The sequence below is a fragment of the Notamacropus eugenii genome, chromosome 3 (assembly GCF_028372415.1).
Source record: "Notamacropus eugenii isolate mMacEug1 chromosome 3, mMacEug1.pri_v2, whole genome shotgun sequence".
NCBI lineage: Eukaryota > Metazoa > Chordata > Mammalia > Diprotodontia > Macropodidae > Notamacropus > Notamacropus eugenii.
In genome coordinates this window covers 198443868-198459667 of record NC_092874.1, presented here as the reverse complement: position 1 = coordinate 198459667, position 15800 = coordinate 198443868, and the positions used below count along the sequence as shown (strand labels likewise).

The following is a 15800-nucleotide window of genomic DNA, read 5'->3' as shown; positions in this document are numbered from 1 at the left end:
CTGTTTCATTATCCCTACCCATATGATTGATAAAGCTGAGCATCTGACACTCCCCAAAGATAGCTACCACAACCCTCACAAGCCAACAGGTTCATAAAGTTCAAAACATGAGTCATTTTCTTTTCAAATGAATGAAAACATATTGTCAGTTGCAATCAAATTAATGCAATCTATTGGAATAAATGCTTTTCATGAGAAGGTACTTGGGGGAGGGAGTTTTTATAGTTTATTGGCAATGTATCAAAAAATAAAATAGCCATTTTAAAAAATTGTCTTTAAAAAAATCAAGTTAGTCTGAAAAGAACTTGCATTCAAGACCACAGAAAGGAACGATAGCCTTCAGTAAAAACAAACAAACAAACAAAAACCTGTCCCCCAGAGATCTGTACGATATCCATGATTTAGATTAATACTCTCTTGTAGAAGGAAACTAAGGAGATAAACCATCAATTGAGGAACAGCTAAACAAATTACTGTATAGGAATGTAATGTAATACTATTGTGACATAAGGAATGACAGGCCAAGCCAACAAGCATTTATTAAGTACTCTCTATGTGCTAGACATTGTAGAGCTAAGGATACAAAGAAAAGGAAAAACACAATCCTTGTATACCAGAAACTATGTACATACAAAATACAAGAGAAATTGGAGACAATCTCAGAAGGGAAGCACTTATGTTGGGGGTCATCTGGAAAAGCTTCTTGCAGAAGATCTGATATGAGGTGAGTCAGGGAAAATAGGAGGCCACCATGATGAGAAGGAGCATTCTAGGTATGAGGAACAGTCAGTAAAAAGGTACAGAGTCAGTAAAATGGTATGTCATGTTTAAGAACAGCAAGAAGGTCATTATTGGTAGATCATAGAACATGATCACTAAACAATCAACAAAGGCAAAAAACAAAATTTGACTGGTCTTAAAACTGCAATTCAACAAGAATACAATAGTATTTGGGACTCTCAGTTTCTCTTGATATGGAAATGTTTGTGGTCATCAGTTGAAGGACATGGTGACTTGTGTAGTCTTCAGAAATTCAAGTTGGATTAGCCCCAATTGTCCACAGATAGTATTTTTTAAGCTTTTAGGAGGCCATGAAGCTGCTTCGGGGAAGCTGGAACCAATTAGGTTCTGGGACAGCTTTGTCTCCTTTTAGGCTAAGCTAATCCCTAACTATTAAAGAAGGAGGAGGACCCTTTGCCTCCTCAGGTAAGTGAAGAGTGTGTGAGAAAAGAACAACTGGTTCCATTACATGTCACCCCTTGGTAGCAAGGTCCTAAGGATCTTCTCGAGGACTTTCAACCAATTAAATGTTTATAGGGTTTTTACTTGGCAGTCCTCCTGGCATGGCAGGTGAAAAAAAAAAAGGAGGGGGGGATAAAATAGGGGGAAAAATTGTAGCTACTTCTCCCAAGGAATCACCATAATAAGAAGAGGAGGAAAAGTAAAAGAAGAAGAAGACTATGGAGGAGAACCAAAGCAAATATCCCCTCCCCTTACCTATAAAAGAATCAAGTCTCAACATCCATGTGGTAGATGATGGCAATGATGGTAAATCTTTGCAATTCATGGTGAGTCTCCTAATGCAAGGGAAAATGTAAGTAACTATTAATCTTATCACAAGGATATATGCAAGATATGTTGCAAAGGTACCAATAACAGATCTTAGCAACATTTAGCAACATTTGGCTTTGGGAGGGGATGAGGGAGGAAAGAGTTGGGGATGACATCTAGGCTTTGAGTCTGATGGATTCAGAGAAACCCAGGAAGACCTCTATGAACGGATGCAAAGTGAAGTGAACAGAACTAGAACAATTTATATCACAATAATTACAGACACCAACAATTTTGAAAGAGTTAAGAACTCTGATCGATGCAATGACTATGATTACAGATGACTAATGATGATCCATGCTCCCACCTTCCTAACAGAAAGGTAGTAGATTCAAGATACAGACATACATTTTTAGATATAGACAATGTGAAAATTTGTTTTGCTTGTCTATGCATATTTGTTACTAGAGTTTTCTTTTTCTTTTAAACTAACAGTGAGTGGGAGGAAGAGAAAATAAATGCTTCTTAATTGAAAAAGTAAAAGTAAATAAATTAAAGAAAAAAGAGGAATTAGGGGGGCAGAGCCAAGATGGTAGAGTAGAAAGATGGACCTACTCTAGCTCTCCCCTCATAGCCCATAAAATACCTGTAAAAAAATGACTCTAAACAAATTCTCAAGTAGCATAAGCCACAAAACAACAGAGTGAAAGAGATTTCCAGCCCAAGACAGCCTGGAAGGCCAACAGGAAAGGTCTGTTGTACCAGACTCAGAGCAGAATGCAACCCAACCTTGGCATGCAACACTGCCAGAACTGGAGCAGACCTCAGGGCATGGAATCATGGGTAGTAGCTGTAGTTCCCAGATTTCTCAACCCACAAACACCAAAGAAAGCTTCAAAGGTCAGTAAGAAAGCTCCTTCGTCTGGGTGAGAGGGGAATGCTGTCTGGTCCTGGCCCCAGGGTGGCCAGCAGTCACTGTGGCAGCAGCATCCACTTTTGGAGCCCTCAGGTAAAGACCCTGGGGGAATCAAGCAGCTGATCTAGATCTCAGTTCTAAGAGGCAGTCCTGGGGTGAGGAAGAGCACTGGCATGGTGGAACTAGTGGTGACTGTGGAGAAGGAATCCTACTCACAGATCCAGGGCAGAAAAGAATGCTTGTAGTTGCTCAGAGAGCAGAGCACAGTGGGCCAGGAGAGGAGGAAATGCCTCTCCCTTGATTGTGCCACTTTGGAGGAACTTAGAACTTACAGATCCCTGGAGTATACCCTACACTTGACAAAGGACTCAAAAATCAAGTAACTGACTAGAAAAATGCCCCAAAAGAGGGAAAAAAATAAGACTATAGAAGGTTACTTTCTTGGTGAACAGGTATTTTCTTCCATTCTTTTGGATGCAGAAGAACAAAGCTTACCATCAGAGAAAGACATCAAAGTCAAAGCTCTACATTCAAAACCTCCAAAAAAAATATGCCATGGTCTCAGGCCATGGAAGAGCTCAAAAAGGATTTTATAGGAGTAAAGTAAGAGATGTGGAGGAAAAACTGGGAAGAGAAATGAGAGCAATGCAAGAAAATCATGAAAAGTAAGTCAACAGCTTGCTAAAGGAGATCCCAAAAAATGCTGAAGAAAATAACACTTTTAAAAATAGACTAACCCAAAGGGCAAAGAGGAGAAGAATACTTCAAAAAGCAGAATGGACCAAATGGAAAAGGAGGTTCAAAAGCTCACTGAAGAAGGGATTTCTTTAAAAATTAGAATGGAGCAGATGGAAGCTAATGACTTTATGAGAAATCAAGAAATTATGAAACAAAACCAAAAGAATGAAAAAATAGAAGATAATGTGAAATAGCTCATTGGAAAAACAACTGACCTGGAAATTAGATCCAGGAGAGATAATTTAAAAATTATTAGTATACCTGAAAACCATGATCAAAAAAAAGAGCCTAGACATCATCTTCTAAGAAATTATCAAGGAAAACTGCCCTGATATTCTAGAACCAGAGGGCAAAATAGAAATGGAAAGAATTCACTGATCACCTCCTGAAAGAGATCCCAAAAGAAAAACTCCTAGGAATATTGTAGCCAAATTCCAGAGTTCCCAGGTCAAGGAGAAAATATTACAAGCAGCTAGAAAGAAACAATTCAAATATGGTGGAAATACAATCAGGATAACACAAGATTTAGCTGTTTCTACACTAAAGGATTGAAGGGCTAGGAATATGATATTCCATAGGTCAAAGGAACTAGGATTAAAACCAAAACTCCCCTACCCAACAAAACTGAGTATAATACTTCAGGGGAAAAAATGGAATTTCAATGAAATAGAGGACTTTCAAGCATTCTTATTGAAAAGAAGAGAGCTGAATAGAAACTTTGACTCTCAAATACAAGAATCAAGAGAAACATGATAAGGTAAACAGGAAAGAGAAGCCTTAAAGAATTCATTAAAGTAGAACTGTTTACATTCCTACTTGGAAAGATGTTATTTGTAACTCAGCAGACCTTTTTCAGTATTAGAGTAGTTAGAGGGAATATATATATTTATATATATGTATGTGTGTATGAGTATGTATGTATGTGTATATTATATATGTGTAGGCATATATATGTACATGGGTGTTTGTGTGTATGGATAGATAGATAGATAGATAGATAGATAGATAGATAGATAGATAGATAGATAGATGGATATTACACATAGAGAGGGCATAGGGTGAGCTGAATATGAAGGGAGAATATCTAAAAAAATGAAATTTACTGTTGAATGGAATGTACTAGGAGTAAGAGAAAGGGAGAGGTAGAATGTAGCCAAAAATCTCACATAAAAGAGGGAACAAAGAGCTTTTACAATGGAGGGGAAGAGGGGAGAGATGAAAGGAAGTAATTGAGCCTTACTCTCATGGGATTTGGCTTAAGGAGGGAATAACACACACTCAGCTGGATATGGAAATCTATTTTACCCTGTAAGAAGGCAGGGAGAAAGGGGATAGGAGAGGGAAGATAATAGAAGGGATAGCAAATTGGGGAAAGGGATAATCAGAAGCAAACACTATTGTGGGAGGACAGGTCAAGGGAGAGAACGGAATAAATGAAGGGCAGGATAGGACAGAGGGAAATGTGGTTACTCTTTTTCAACATAACTATTATGGAAGTGCTTTGCATTGTTACACATGTATGACCTGTACTGAATTGCTTGTTTTCTCAATGAGGGTGGGTGGGGAGGGAGGGAGAGAATATGGAACTCAAAGCTTAAAGAATGAGTGTTAAAGATTGTTTTAGCATGCAACTGGAAATTAAGCTATACAGGCAATGGAGTATAGAAATCTATTTTGTCCTACAGGAAAATAGAGGGGAAGGAGGATGGAAGAAGGGTGGGTAATAGAAGGGAGGACAGACTGGAGAAAAATGTGGATGAGGTGCATGCTATCCTAGGGTGGGGGTGGGGAGAGATGGGGAGAAAATTTTGAATTCAAATTCTTGTGGAAGTGAATGTTACGAACTGAAAAATAAATACACTATATATTTTTTAAAAAGAGAAATTATAATCACAAAGAAAAAATAGGTTACTACTCTAGATAGGGCTCCTGCTGAGGATTGTCAAGATTTATTCTGCTGTATTAGTGCTCATCTACATTTTGCCTCTACTTTCAAAGTGTTGCTTGCTTCCAGCAGTTTTTGCTTCTTCTTGCTATCAGCAGATAATGCTTGCAATACTATTCTTGATTGCTGTCCTTTCTCCAAAACTCCACTGTAATTCTCCTCACCCTTCATCACGTGTTAATTGTCATCTCACTGCTGGTGCTCTGCTCTCTTTGCCACTCAGATGTTCTTCTATCCATTGCCCTCTGCAGAATAGCACTTCCTTTTATTCTTGGTACTATCATTTCTTTTTTTGCTTTTAAAAAAGATAATTTTTATTTTTCAAGTAATAAGTGTTTTTAAAATATTAACCTGTTCTTCCCAATCCCTGTCTCCGCCACTGAAGAAATTTTAAAACAAAGAAGGCCAAAAAATAAATCTTTCAATAAATACCTACATAATCTGGCAAAACAAATTCCCGCATTAGCCACGTCCAAAAATGAATATCCCTTTCTTCATTTTTTAAAGTTTGCTACTTCTGTGTCATGAGGTGAGTGACATGTTTCATCTTCATTCTTTTGGACTCACTGATCAAAGTTATAAAGTCTTTCTTTTTTCTCTCTATAATATCATTTTTTATATATAAATTATTGTCCTAGGTCTGCTCACTTTCCTCTACTTTACTTCATAAAGTTCTTCTTAATTTCCTTTAAGATTATCCATTTCATCATTTCTTAATGCAAGATTATATTCTGTTACATTTATATATCATAATTAATTTGATTATTTCCCAGTGAAACAGTCTGTTAGTTTCCAATTTTTGGCTATCACAGACTACTATACATATTTTTGTATATGTACATCTTTTTCCTCTTTTTTTTAGTTACAGTCTGATAACTTTCTGGGTATAGTTCCAAATTGCTTAAAATGATTGCTGGACAAATTCGCAGTTCTACCAACAATTCACCAGTATACCTGTTTTCCCATAGTCCTTCCAGTATTTGTCCTTCTCTTTTGTAAGCTTCACCAGTTTGTTAGGTGTAAGGCAGAACCTCAAAGTTGCTTGAATTTGCATTTCTCTAATAATTAATTATTTAAAGTACTTTTTCCATATGATTGTTGATATCTTGAAATATTTCCTTCAAAAAATGCCTGTTTATGTCTTTTGACCATTTATCTATTGGGGAATGACTTTTATTCTTTACAAATTTGAATCAGTTCTTTATAGATATTAGAAATGAGACCTGTATAAAAAAAAAAAGTTGTTACAAAGATTTTTTTCCCCAAGTTTTGTTTGTTTTTTATTTGTTTATTTGTTCACTTTGTATTATCAAAGTTGTTCATTTCATCTTGTATGATTCTATCACACACCAACATTTTCAGGGAACCAGCTCTCTACTGATGGTCTAGATGGAGACTTCACTGAGCATGTTTTTAAAGCTTAAAAAAAATAAACCCCCAAAAAACAAGCCCTAAAAAATTCTATACTATACCTACCTGTCCAACTTTAAAATACACATTCCCCTTCTCACACTTGATAGGCAAAACCAGAGGTAGGGAACCTGTGTCCTTGACCTGGGTCAAGGTGCACCTTGGGTGCAACCTTGGGTGCAACCTGGGTCCTCAGGTGCAGCCCTTTGACTGAATCCGAACTTCATAGAACAAATCCCCTTAATTTTGCTATGTAGAACTTGGACTCAGTCAAAAGGCCACACCCAAGGATCTAGAAGGCCATATGAGGCCTCCAGGCCACAGGTTCTCCACCCCTGGGCAAAACAAATTGGTTATTTTGCTCCACCTCAAACATGACATCCCCATCTCCATGTCTTTTCATACCAACAGACAATGGCACATCAGGTGGACCTGGAGACAAGAGTAGAGTGGACCAAGACTTGGGTGAAGGGAGCTGTGCCATGTGAACCTAGAAAGAGGCATGCGCCAAAGACTTTTGTATCCACATGAGCCTGAGAGGGAACAGAAGGAACCAGCACTATAGAGCATCAATAAATTTGTCACGTGGTTTGTGCAGATTCTGACCTACAGGTAGTGCAGTACAATGCAGGGGAGTGGGGAAAGTTAACTTTAGTGACCTAGAAGCATGGAAGTTGGTGTTATAAGTAAGAAAATCTTCATCCCTATGGGAAGGTGAGGAGAGTTTTTCTTGACTATTGATGGTCTGGGGTTGGAGTACTTTATACATTTTGTTGAATAAATAAATAGTGTTTTAAAAATTAGATTAAATAAATTAAAGCCTTTAATTTTCTTTAATGCCTTTGTTAGTCTATTTATAGGGGAACTAAGGACTCTTTGATGAAGAGCAAAACAACCTAGAACCTGAAATTGCCAAAGTCTCTCTGAGTCAGGTCAGAAGCCAGAGAGATTTTGTGTGAGGCACTCTCACAATAATACTCAGATGTCAACAGGTGTACTCAGGCACCAGGTTTACTATATAAATATTGAATGACATAAAGGAAGTTTTATTTCTGTGTTAAGAACTATTTACATGTCTTTAAAAGGAACAGTCAACTATTTTTCACGTGTTCTCTTTTGTCCTTCTCTGCTGACCATGAATCAATTATTCCTAGTCTTTGTTTTAAAATATCCCAGTGTTTCCAGTTATCTCAAGAGGTATTATGAAATTCTCAAAAAAAAGTCACAATGCAAAACTTAATTTAATTCTATTCAAAAAGTAAATATGACACATCAGTAGGAAAGAAGCAAAAGGGAAATGAGAAACTGGCTGCCAGTTTGGTAGTATAACAACCACCAGAAAGTTGTAAATCACCAAGAGGAAAGGAATTCAGCTTTTTGTAAAACCCTAAAGTTGAAAAGAACACAGTGATGGCCTACTTCTGATTGAAGGGGTATTTATAAATAATTAATGTTTGTTTTTAGAGGGAGATGGTTTTAAAAGGACTAGTTCTTCCATTTTTTTAAAAGTAAACATGGGTTTCAACTATGCCCTAGTTCAAAATTATGGTGGCTTTTGGTATGAACAATGAAAATATTCGATAACAATATTCATGTTTATAAATGTAAACATTTCCCTCTAGTGACAGTCCTGAACCAATAATTGAGCCTATTGTAAAATTCTATTTGAACTGATAGATGAAACATTCCAACTAAACCTCTAAATATCTGTTTGACTCATTTCTAAAATTTATGTAAAATTGATTTTTAAAAGGAATGACAAAGATGAAAAACTGTTCCCCATATTATCCCTAACTCACAAATATCTCAATTCATTATGAAGTAAAAATTTTGAATCCATTACCAACAATCTCAATAAAGAGTCTTGGATTAAATGCCATTTGGATATTGAACAACTATTGCCCATTTAAATCAAATTAATTATGTTGAGTGCCCACTCAAAGCACTGTACTTAGTTACCATGGAGAATACATAGAAAGAAATACAGGACATGATTCCACCATCATGGAGGATATAATCTATTTAGCGAGGCAAAGCTTCATATGATTTAGCAAAGGAAGGCAATCTAGCATCCTTCTAGTTCAACTTCTGCATTTTTTATTTAAAAATTATGAATGTTTTTTAGTTTTATGTCACTTTCATTTTCAAATATATTTTAAGGGAGAAAGGAGGGGTTGAGTCACATTCATACCTTTATCTGGTGAGAAAATATCTCAGCCGAATCACTGATTGTTTGAAGTATGAACTAGCTATGAACAAGGCCTAGACATCTCCTTGAATAAATCAGTTGTAGTCTTTAGACTAAGTACAAAAAAAAATTCCTAGATCAATTTAAATGTCTTTGAAAACCACTGTATAAACTGGAATAAGTTACTCTGTACATACACTGACAGTACATAATTCGGACCTCCCCTGGCAACCCTGACTGGTGGATATTTTAATGAGGAGGTGGACTGAGTCTCAGCTCCTCCCTATTACTTCATTGTTGGGGTGTGGAGCAAGGAGAGGGTGGAGCAAGGAGAGGGTGTGCCCTGGGGAGAACCTTAGTTTAAACTGGCTGCTATTTACAGGGTAAACAGAGGCAAGAGGCCCCACCCAAAATAGTTAACAAATGCCATAGGGTTGGGATTAATTACCTTATTCTATTACACCCTTCAGAAAAGTTGCCTCATCTTCAAATGGTGGAGTTTGAGGAAACTGAAACCTGGAGATGTGAAGTGACTCGAGTAAAATTCCAAGGTATGGGTGCTGTTTGAGGTTGTTGGGAACCCCAAAATATCAGGTACAAAGAATTCAAGCACTCAAGCCTTCTTTCAGTCAAAGTAGCAAGGTATATTGTAACATAGAAGTAGGCATTTCCTAGGGAATCTGCAGCTTGATTGTGAGTGTGAGGTTGATACTTACATACAAAAAAGGAACTGTGAAAAGATCTGGATGGTATTAAGGAGTGGTAAATGGCCTGGGGTGGACCAGGTTACAGACAGTGAAAGAAGGTAAGTGGTCTGGGGTAAGTAGGAGAGCCCCAGTGAAAGGGCTGTTTAGTATCTAGTTGGGCTGGGCTGGGCCAGATGTGTTGGGGTGAGCTGCCAACGACTGGGTTTTGTGGGAAAATTAAAAGACTGGGTTGCTGATATGTAAGGGAAAATTCAGGATCTAGGTCCCATCACCCCATGAGTATCAGAGGCAGGATTTGAGTAGGGTGACTTCTGGGTCAGAATCTAGTGCTGTTTCCAACCCATGCATCCTCTTAATAAGCAGTTATTGATAGAGTTTTTTTTTTTTAAAGAAATGTAAAATATTAGGAGCAATTAACCACAAGCAATTATTAGTTCAATTTTCATTGAACTAGTTCATTCAGTTCATTGAACTAAGTCATTTCAGTTGTGTCTGACTCTTTGTGACCCTATTTGGGATTTTCTTGGCAAAGATACTGGAATGGTTTGCCATTTTCTTCTTCAGATCATTTGACAGATGAGGAAACTGAAGCAAACCGGATTAAGTGACTTGCCCAGGTTCACAGTTAGTAAGTAATAATGTCTGAGGCTAGATTTGAACTCAGGAAGATGAGGCTTCCTAACTTCAGGCCTGGTACTCTATCCATTGCACCAACCAGCTGCCCCGTTAGTTCAATTATGACACCAGTGTTTGTAAAATTAATATGATAGATATGAATTCAGAAAAAGGGAGATTACAAGGGGTAAGGGTTTGAATCTTCTGCTTATGTGTTCAGTTGTTTAATTTGTATGAATTTGAGTAGGTCATCTCACCTTTTTGGGCCTCTCATATATAAAATTGGGCTATTGTATCAGATGATTTATGAAGTCTTTTTTAGCTCAAAATCTATGTTTCTAATAGCAGTGATGGTATGGAGGGGTGAGAAGGATTGTTCAAACATTCCTATTTGCCTACTTCAGCCTACTATTGACTTATTGCCTGGAAGGGTTTCTGAATATAAAATTTCTCATCTGTTCAGTGAAGTTGTTTCTAAAAACTGATATAATTCTGTATTTTTAGTTCCCATTCAGGGACAGCAACCTGGTAAAATGCATCATCAGGATTGGATCTCATTCTCCCTTCTCTTTGAGGAAACTCTTTGCCTTCTTATTTTCAGTAAGTACACTGTCTGGCAAAGGCCTGTGATTAACACTGCTTATAAAGACAAAGTAAACATTCAAAACAAAGAAAGGCAAACAGACTCTCCAGTACCCAGAAGGAAAGATTCCAAGCTTCTATAAGGGAGCTCAGAGGGGAAATGGCAGTACAGGATTGTGTACAGAGGGAATTTCAACAACAAAGCAGCTGTTCCACCCTTCTCCTTGCCCTGTTAATTCCCACTCCTGATCTACACAGTTCCAAAGTCCTGGCTCGCTTTGTGATGGCCACATCTGCCTACACTTTTACTCTCTCAGCTCCACATGCCTATTTCTTTGCAGTCTCCTTCTCCAGCTCCATCTACCTTCTGAGCTCCTTACTCAGTGCCTCAAGAAAAACTGAGTTCCTCATGGAGCCTGGCGGCAAACTAACTGGATTGTGCCTTCTAAGAGTCATCAGGGATGTGGCCCATCATAATTTGTGCTTTCTCTCTGGTGATTCTCTAGAAGGACTTTATTTGCACCTCATAAAGGAATCACTTAATATGGCCACAATTTTACAGTTGGTTTAACACTTCATTATCAGCCTCTTTTCTATAATTAGGTCCTAAGCTTTCTAGACCAATTTCCTTACAGTCTTCTCACTCCCTTAATTTTACTATTTACTTATTTTAAGCATTCATTTTTTAAAAATTTTGAGTTCTAAATTCTCTTCCTGTCTCCTTTTTCTCCCTTGCCCATTGGGAAGACAAGATATGTGATCTCAACAAACATGTAAAATTATACAAAATATTTTTCCGTATTAGCCATTTTGAAAAAAAAAGTAAAAAGAATAATGCGTCAGTCTGCACTCAGAATCTATCAGCTTCCTCTCCCTGAAGTGGATAGCATTTTTCGTCATGAGTTCTTTAGAATTGTTTTGGATCACTGTATTGATCAAAAAAAGGTAAATCATTCACAGTTGATCATAATATATAGTTGTTACCATGTACAATGTTCTCCTGGTTCTACTCACTTCACTTTGTTGGTCTGAATCTATAAATGACGGAACAGAGGTGGAATGTGAGCTGAATCTTGAAAGAAGGATAAAATTTTAGTAGGCAGAGAAAAGATAGAAGTCAATTCCAAAATCAATTAATTTTTTAAAATCAAATTTTATTTATTTTGGGGGTACATTTTAAGTTCAGAACTGTCTTCCTTCCTTCCTCCCTACTCCACACTAAAGAAGGCCAAAATTACTTTCTTTCTTTTTTTAACATTTTAATTTTTTAATTTTTTCCAATTACATGTAAAGATAGTTTTCAAATTTCATTTTTATAAGATTTTGAGTTCCAAATTTTTTTCTCCCTCCCTCTCCTCTCCCCTCCTCAAATCAGCATGCAATCTGATATAAACTATACATATACAATCATATTAAACACATTTCCACATTAGTTATTTTGTAAAAACAAAATGGAAAACAAAAGGGAATAACCATGAGAAAGAAAAAAAGCAAAAGAGAAGGAAAATAGTATGCTTCGATCTATGGTTAGGCTCCGTAGTTCTTTCTCTGAATGTGGATAGCATTTTCCATCATGAGTCTTTTGGAATTGTCTTAGATCATTACATTGCTAACACAATGTTGCTATTACTGTATACAGTGTTCTCCTGATTCAACTCACTTCACTCAGCATCAGTTCATGTAAATCTTTCCATTTTTTTCTGAAGTCTGCCTGCTCATCATTTCTTATAGCACAATAGTATATCATTACATTCATATGCCACAACTTGTTCAGCCCCAATTGATGGTCATCCCCTCAGTTTCCAATTCTTTGCCACCACCAAAAGAGTTGCTATAAACATTTTTGTTATTTGAGTTCTTTTCCTTCTTTTATGATCTTTTTGGAATACAGACCTAGTAATGGTATTGCTGGATCAAAGGGTATGCAGAATTATATAGCCTTTTGGGCATAGTTCCAAATTGGTCTCCAGAATGGTTGGATCAGCTCATAGCTCCACCAACAATCATTGATAACCTTTAAGAGAGTAGTTTCAGATGAGGGATGCGCTGCAAAGAGCTGAGCAGTGATAAGAGTGAAAGAAGGGATGACTGTAGACAGCTTTTTCTAGGAATTTGGCTGTGAAAGGAATTAAGATTATTTGATGATAGCTTAAAGGGATCATGGGGTCAAATGAGGATTTTTTTTAAAGTATGAAGGAGATTAGACGTGTTTATATGCAGTAAAAAAAGAATTAGTATATAGGGACAAGCTAAAGTATGAGAGAAAGAGAGAGAGAAAGACAGACAGACATGCAGAGAGAAAGACAGAGAAATAGACACACAGAGAGAAAGATAGAGAAACAAATATACAGAGAGAAAGACAGAGACAAACAGAGAGAGAGACACAGATAGAGACAGAGACAAAGATAGACAAAGAGGAGAGGAGAGGCTACAAACAGAGGTGATGGAAATCAAAATAAGTAAAAAGTGAATATGCTACATTAAGAAGATAGTGAATAAACCAGTTTGACAAAAGCAGGGGATTCTTATATAAAAACACAGGGAGATAAGGCTACAAATATGATGACGTAGTTTTAGGTCAACAAATAGATGACTTGGACATTTGTATTTTATCCTATAAGCAGTTGTGAACCATTGGAGAATTTTTTGAGCAAGGTGTTAATGTGTTAAATGAAATCTCCGTGTTCTATTATTCATTTATAAAGTTCAGAGAAATTTCCTGGACTTGGCTTGCCAAGGATTTGCCATGCTCCTTGTGGCCTTTAAAAAGCTAAACTTGCTAGCCCTGGGGCATTTGAGGCCAGAAACAGTTCTGTAGTATTTGCCCCCGCTGAGATGGAGGGCCCAAGAACTTCTGAAAAGATAGTCCACAAGTATTGTAAGGAAAGATTGCTGGGGATGGGGGAGAGACAGAGACAGACATACACATACAGAGAATTTATTATATGCTTGCTATGTGATAGGACCTGTTCTAAATGCTAAGGATGCATATACAAACAAGCAAATCAATCCCTGGACTCAAGGTACATTCTTACAGAGAAAGGCAATATATAAAGGGGAGCTAGATTGGATGAAAGGAGGTACAGATGTCTGGGAAATGAAATAGAGGGTTGGATCCTGCTAAAATAAGGTAAAAACTTGACAATTTAAGTTTCCACTGAAGATGAGATGGAGATTGTGGCCTGAGTGGGGGAGGAATAGCACAGAGATGACAGGCAAGTGAATTGAAAAGAATTTTGAAGAAAGACTTTAAGAAATTGGGAAATCCTTTTGCCCCCCTAATTAAATATATTTCTTTTTAGTTTTCAACAAATTTCCACAAAATTTTGAATTACAAATTTTCTCCGCATCTCCCCCTCCCCCCACCCCAGAACAGCATGTATTTTGATTACCCTTTCCTCCAATCTGCCCTCCTTCTATCACCCCCTCTGTCCCCTTATCCCTGTCCCTTCTATTTTCCAGTAGGACAAGATAAAGTCCTTACTCCATTGCCTATATATTTTATTTCCTAGGTGCATGTAAAAACAATTTTTAGCATTTATTTTTGAAGCTTTGAGTTCCACATTCTCTCCATTCCCCCCTCTCCACCCAACCTGATTGAGAAGGCAATTAATTCCATATAGGTTATTCATGTGCAGTCATGCAAAACACTTCCATAACAGCCATGTTGTGAAAGACTAGTATGTTTCCCTCTATCTTTTCCCACCTTCCATTTATTCTATGCTTTCTTTTGACCTGTCCCTCTACGGAAGTGTATGCTTCTGATTAGCCCTTCCCCCAATCTACCATCCTTTCTATTATTCTCCCTCTCCTATCCCCCTCCCCCCTGCCTTCCTGCAGGATAAGATAGATTTTCATACCCAATTGAAAGTGTGCTATTCCCTCCTTATTCCAAATCTGATAAGAGTAAGGCTCACTTATTAGCTCTCACCTCCCTCTTCTTCCCCTCAATTATAAAAGCTTTCTTTCCTCTTTCATGTGAGATGATTTACTACATTCTACCACTCCCTTTCTCTTTCTCCCAGTACATTTCTCTGAACACTTAATTTTATTTTTTAGGTATCCTCCCTTCATATTCAGTTCACCCTGTGCCCTCTGTCTCTCTCTCTCTCTTCATACACACACGCACACATATAAATACACACACACACACACATTCCCTCCAACTACCCTAATACTGAGAAAGTTCTCATGAGTTACAAATATCATCTTTCAATGTAGAAATGTAAACAGCTCAACTTTAATAAGTTCCCTATGGCTTCTCTTTCCTGTTTACCTTTTCATGCTCCTCTTGATTCTTGTATGTGAAAGTCAAATTTTCTATTCAGTTCTGGTCTTTTCAACAAGAATGCTTGACAGTCCTCTATTTCATTGAAATTTCATTTTTCCCTCTGAAGTATTATGCTGCTAAGTCTTGTGTTACCCTAATTGTGTTTCCATAATACTTGAATTGTTTCTTTCTGTCTGCTTATAATATTTTCTCCTTGACCTGGAAGTTCTGGAATTTGGCTACAATATTCCTAGGAGTTTTCCTTTTGGTATCTCATTTAGGAGGTAATCGGTGGATTCTTTCCATTTCTATTTTATCCTCTGGGTCTAGAATATCAGAGCAGTTTTCCTTGATAATTTCTTGAAAGATGACATCTAGGCTCTTTTTTTGATCATGGTTTTCAAGTAGATCATAATTGTTAAATTATCTCTCCTGGACCTATTTTCCAGGTTAGTTGTTTTTCCAATGAGATATTTCATGTTGCCTTTTATTTTTTCATTCTTTTGGTTTTGTTTCATAATTTCTTGATTTCTCATAAAGTCATTAGCTTCCATTTGCTCCACTCTAATTCTTAAGGAATTATTTTCTTCAGTGAGCTTTTGGACCTCTTTTTCCATTTGGCCAGCTCTGCTTTTTAAGGTATTCTTCTACTCATTGACTTTTTGGACCTCTTTTGCCATTTGGGTTAGTCTATTTTTAAAAGTGTAATTTCCTTCAGCATTTTTTGGGTCTCCTTTACCAAACTGATGACTCATTTTTCATTATTTTCTTGCAGTCCTCTCATTTCTCTTCTCAATTTTTCTTCTACTTCTCTTACTTGATTTTCAAAATCCTTTTTGAGCTCTTCCATGGTCTGAGATAATTTCATATTTTTCTTG

General features: G+C 37.1%; 1 long non-coding RNA gene across 2 annotated transcripts in view; it reads left to right on the top strand.

Moving 5' to 3' along the window:
• Positions 1-9105: 9105 nt before the first annotated feature.
• Positions 9106-15800, top strand: part of LOC140533757 (uncharacterized) — a 34384-nt gene continuing 27689 nt past the window's right edge. For both annotated transcript variants that reach the window (XR_011977045.1, XR_011977044.1), the window contains exons 1-2: positions 9106-9299; positions 10575-10670. This is a non-coding gene — a long non-coding RNA (uncharacterized lncRNA). The remainder of the gene's footprint in view (positions 9300-10574; positions 10671-15800) is intronic.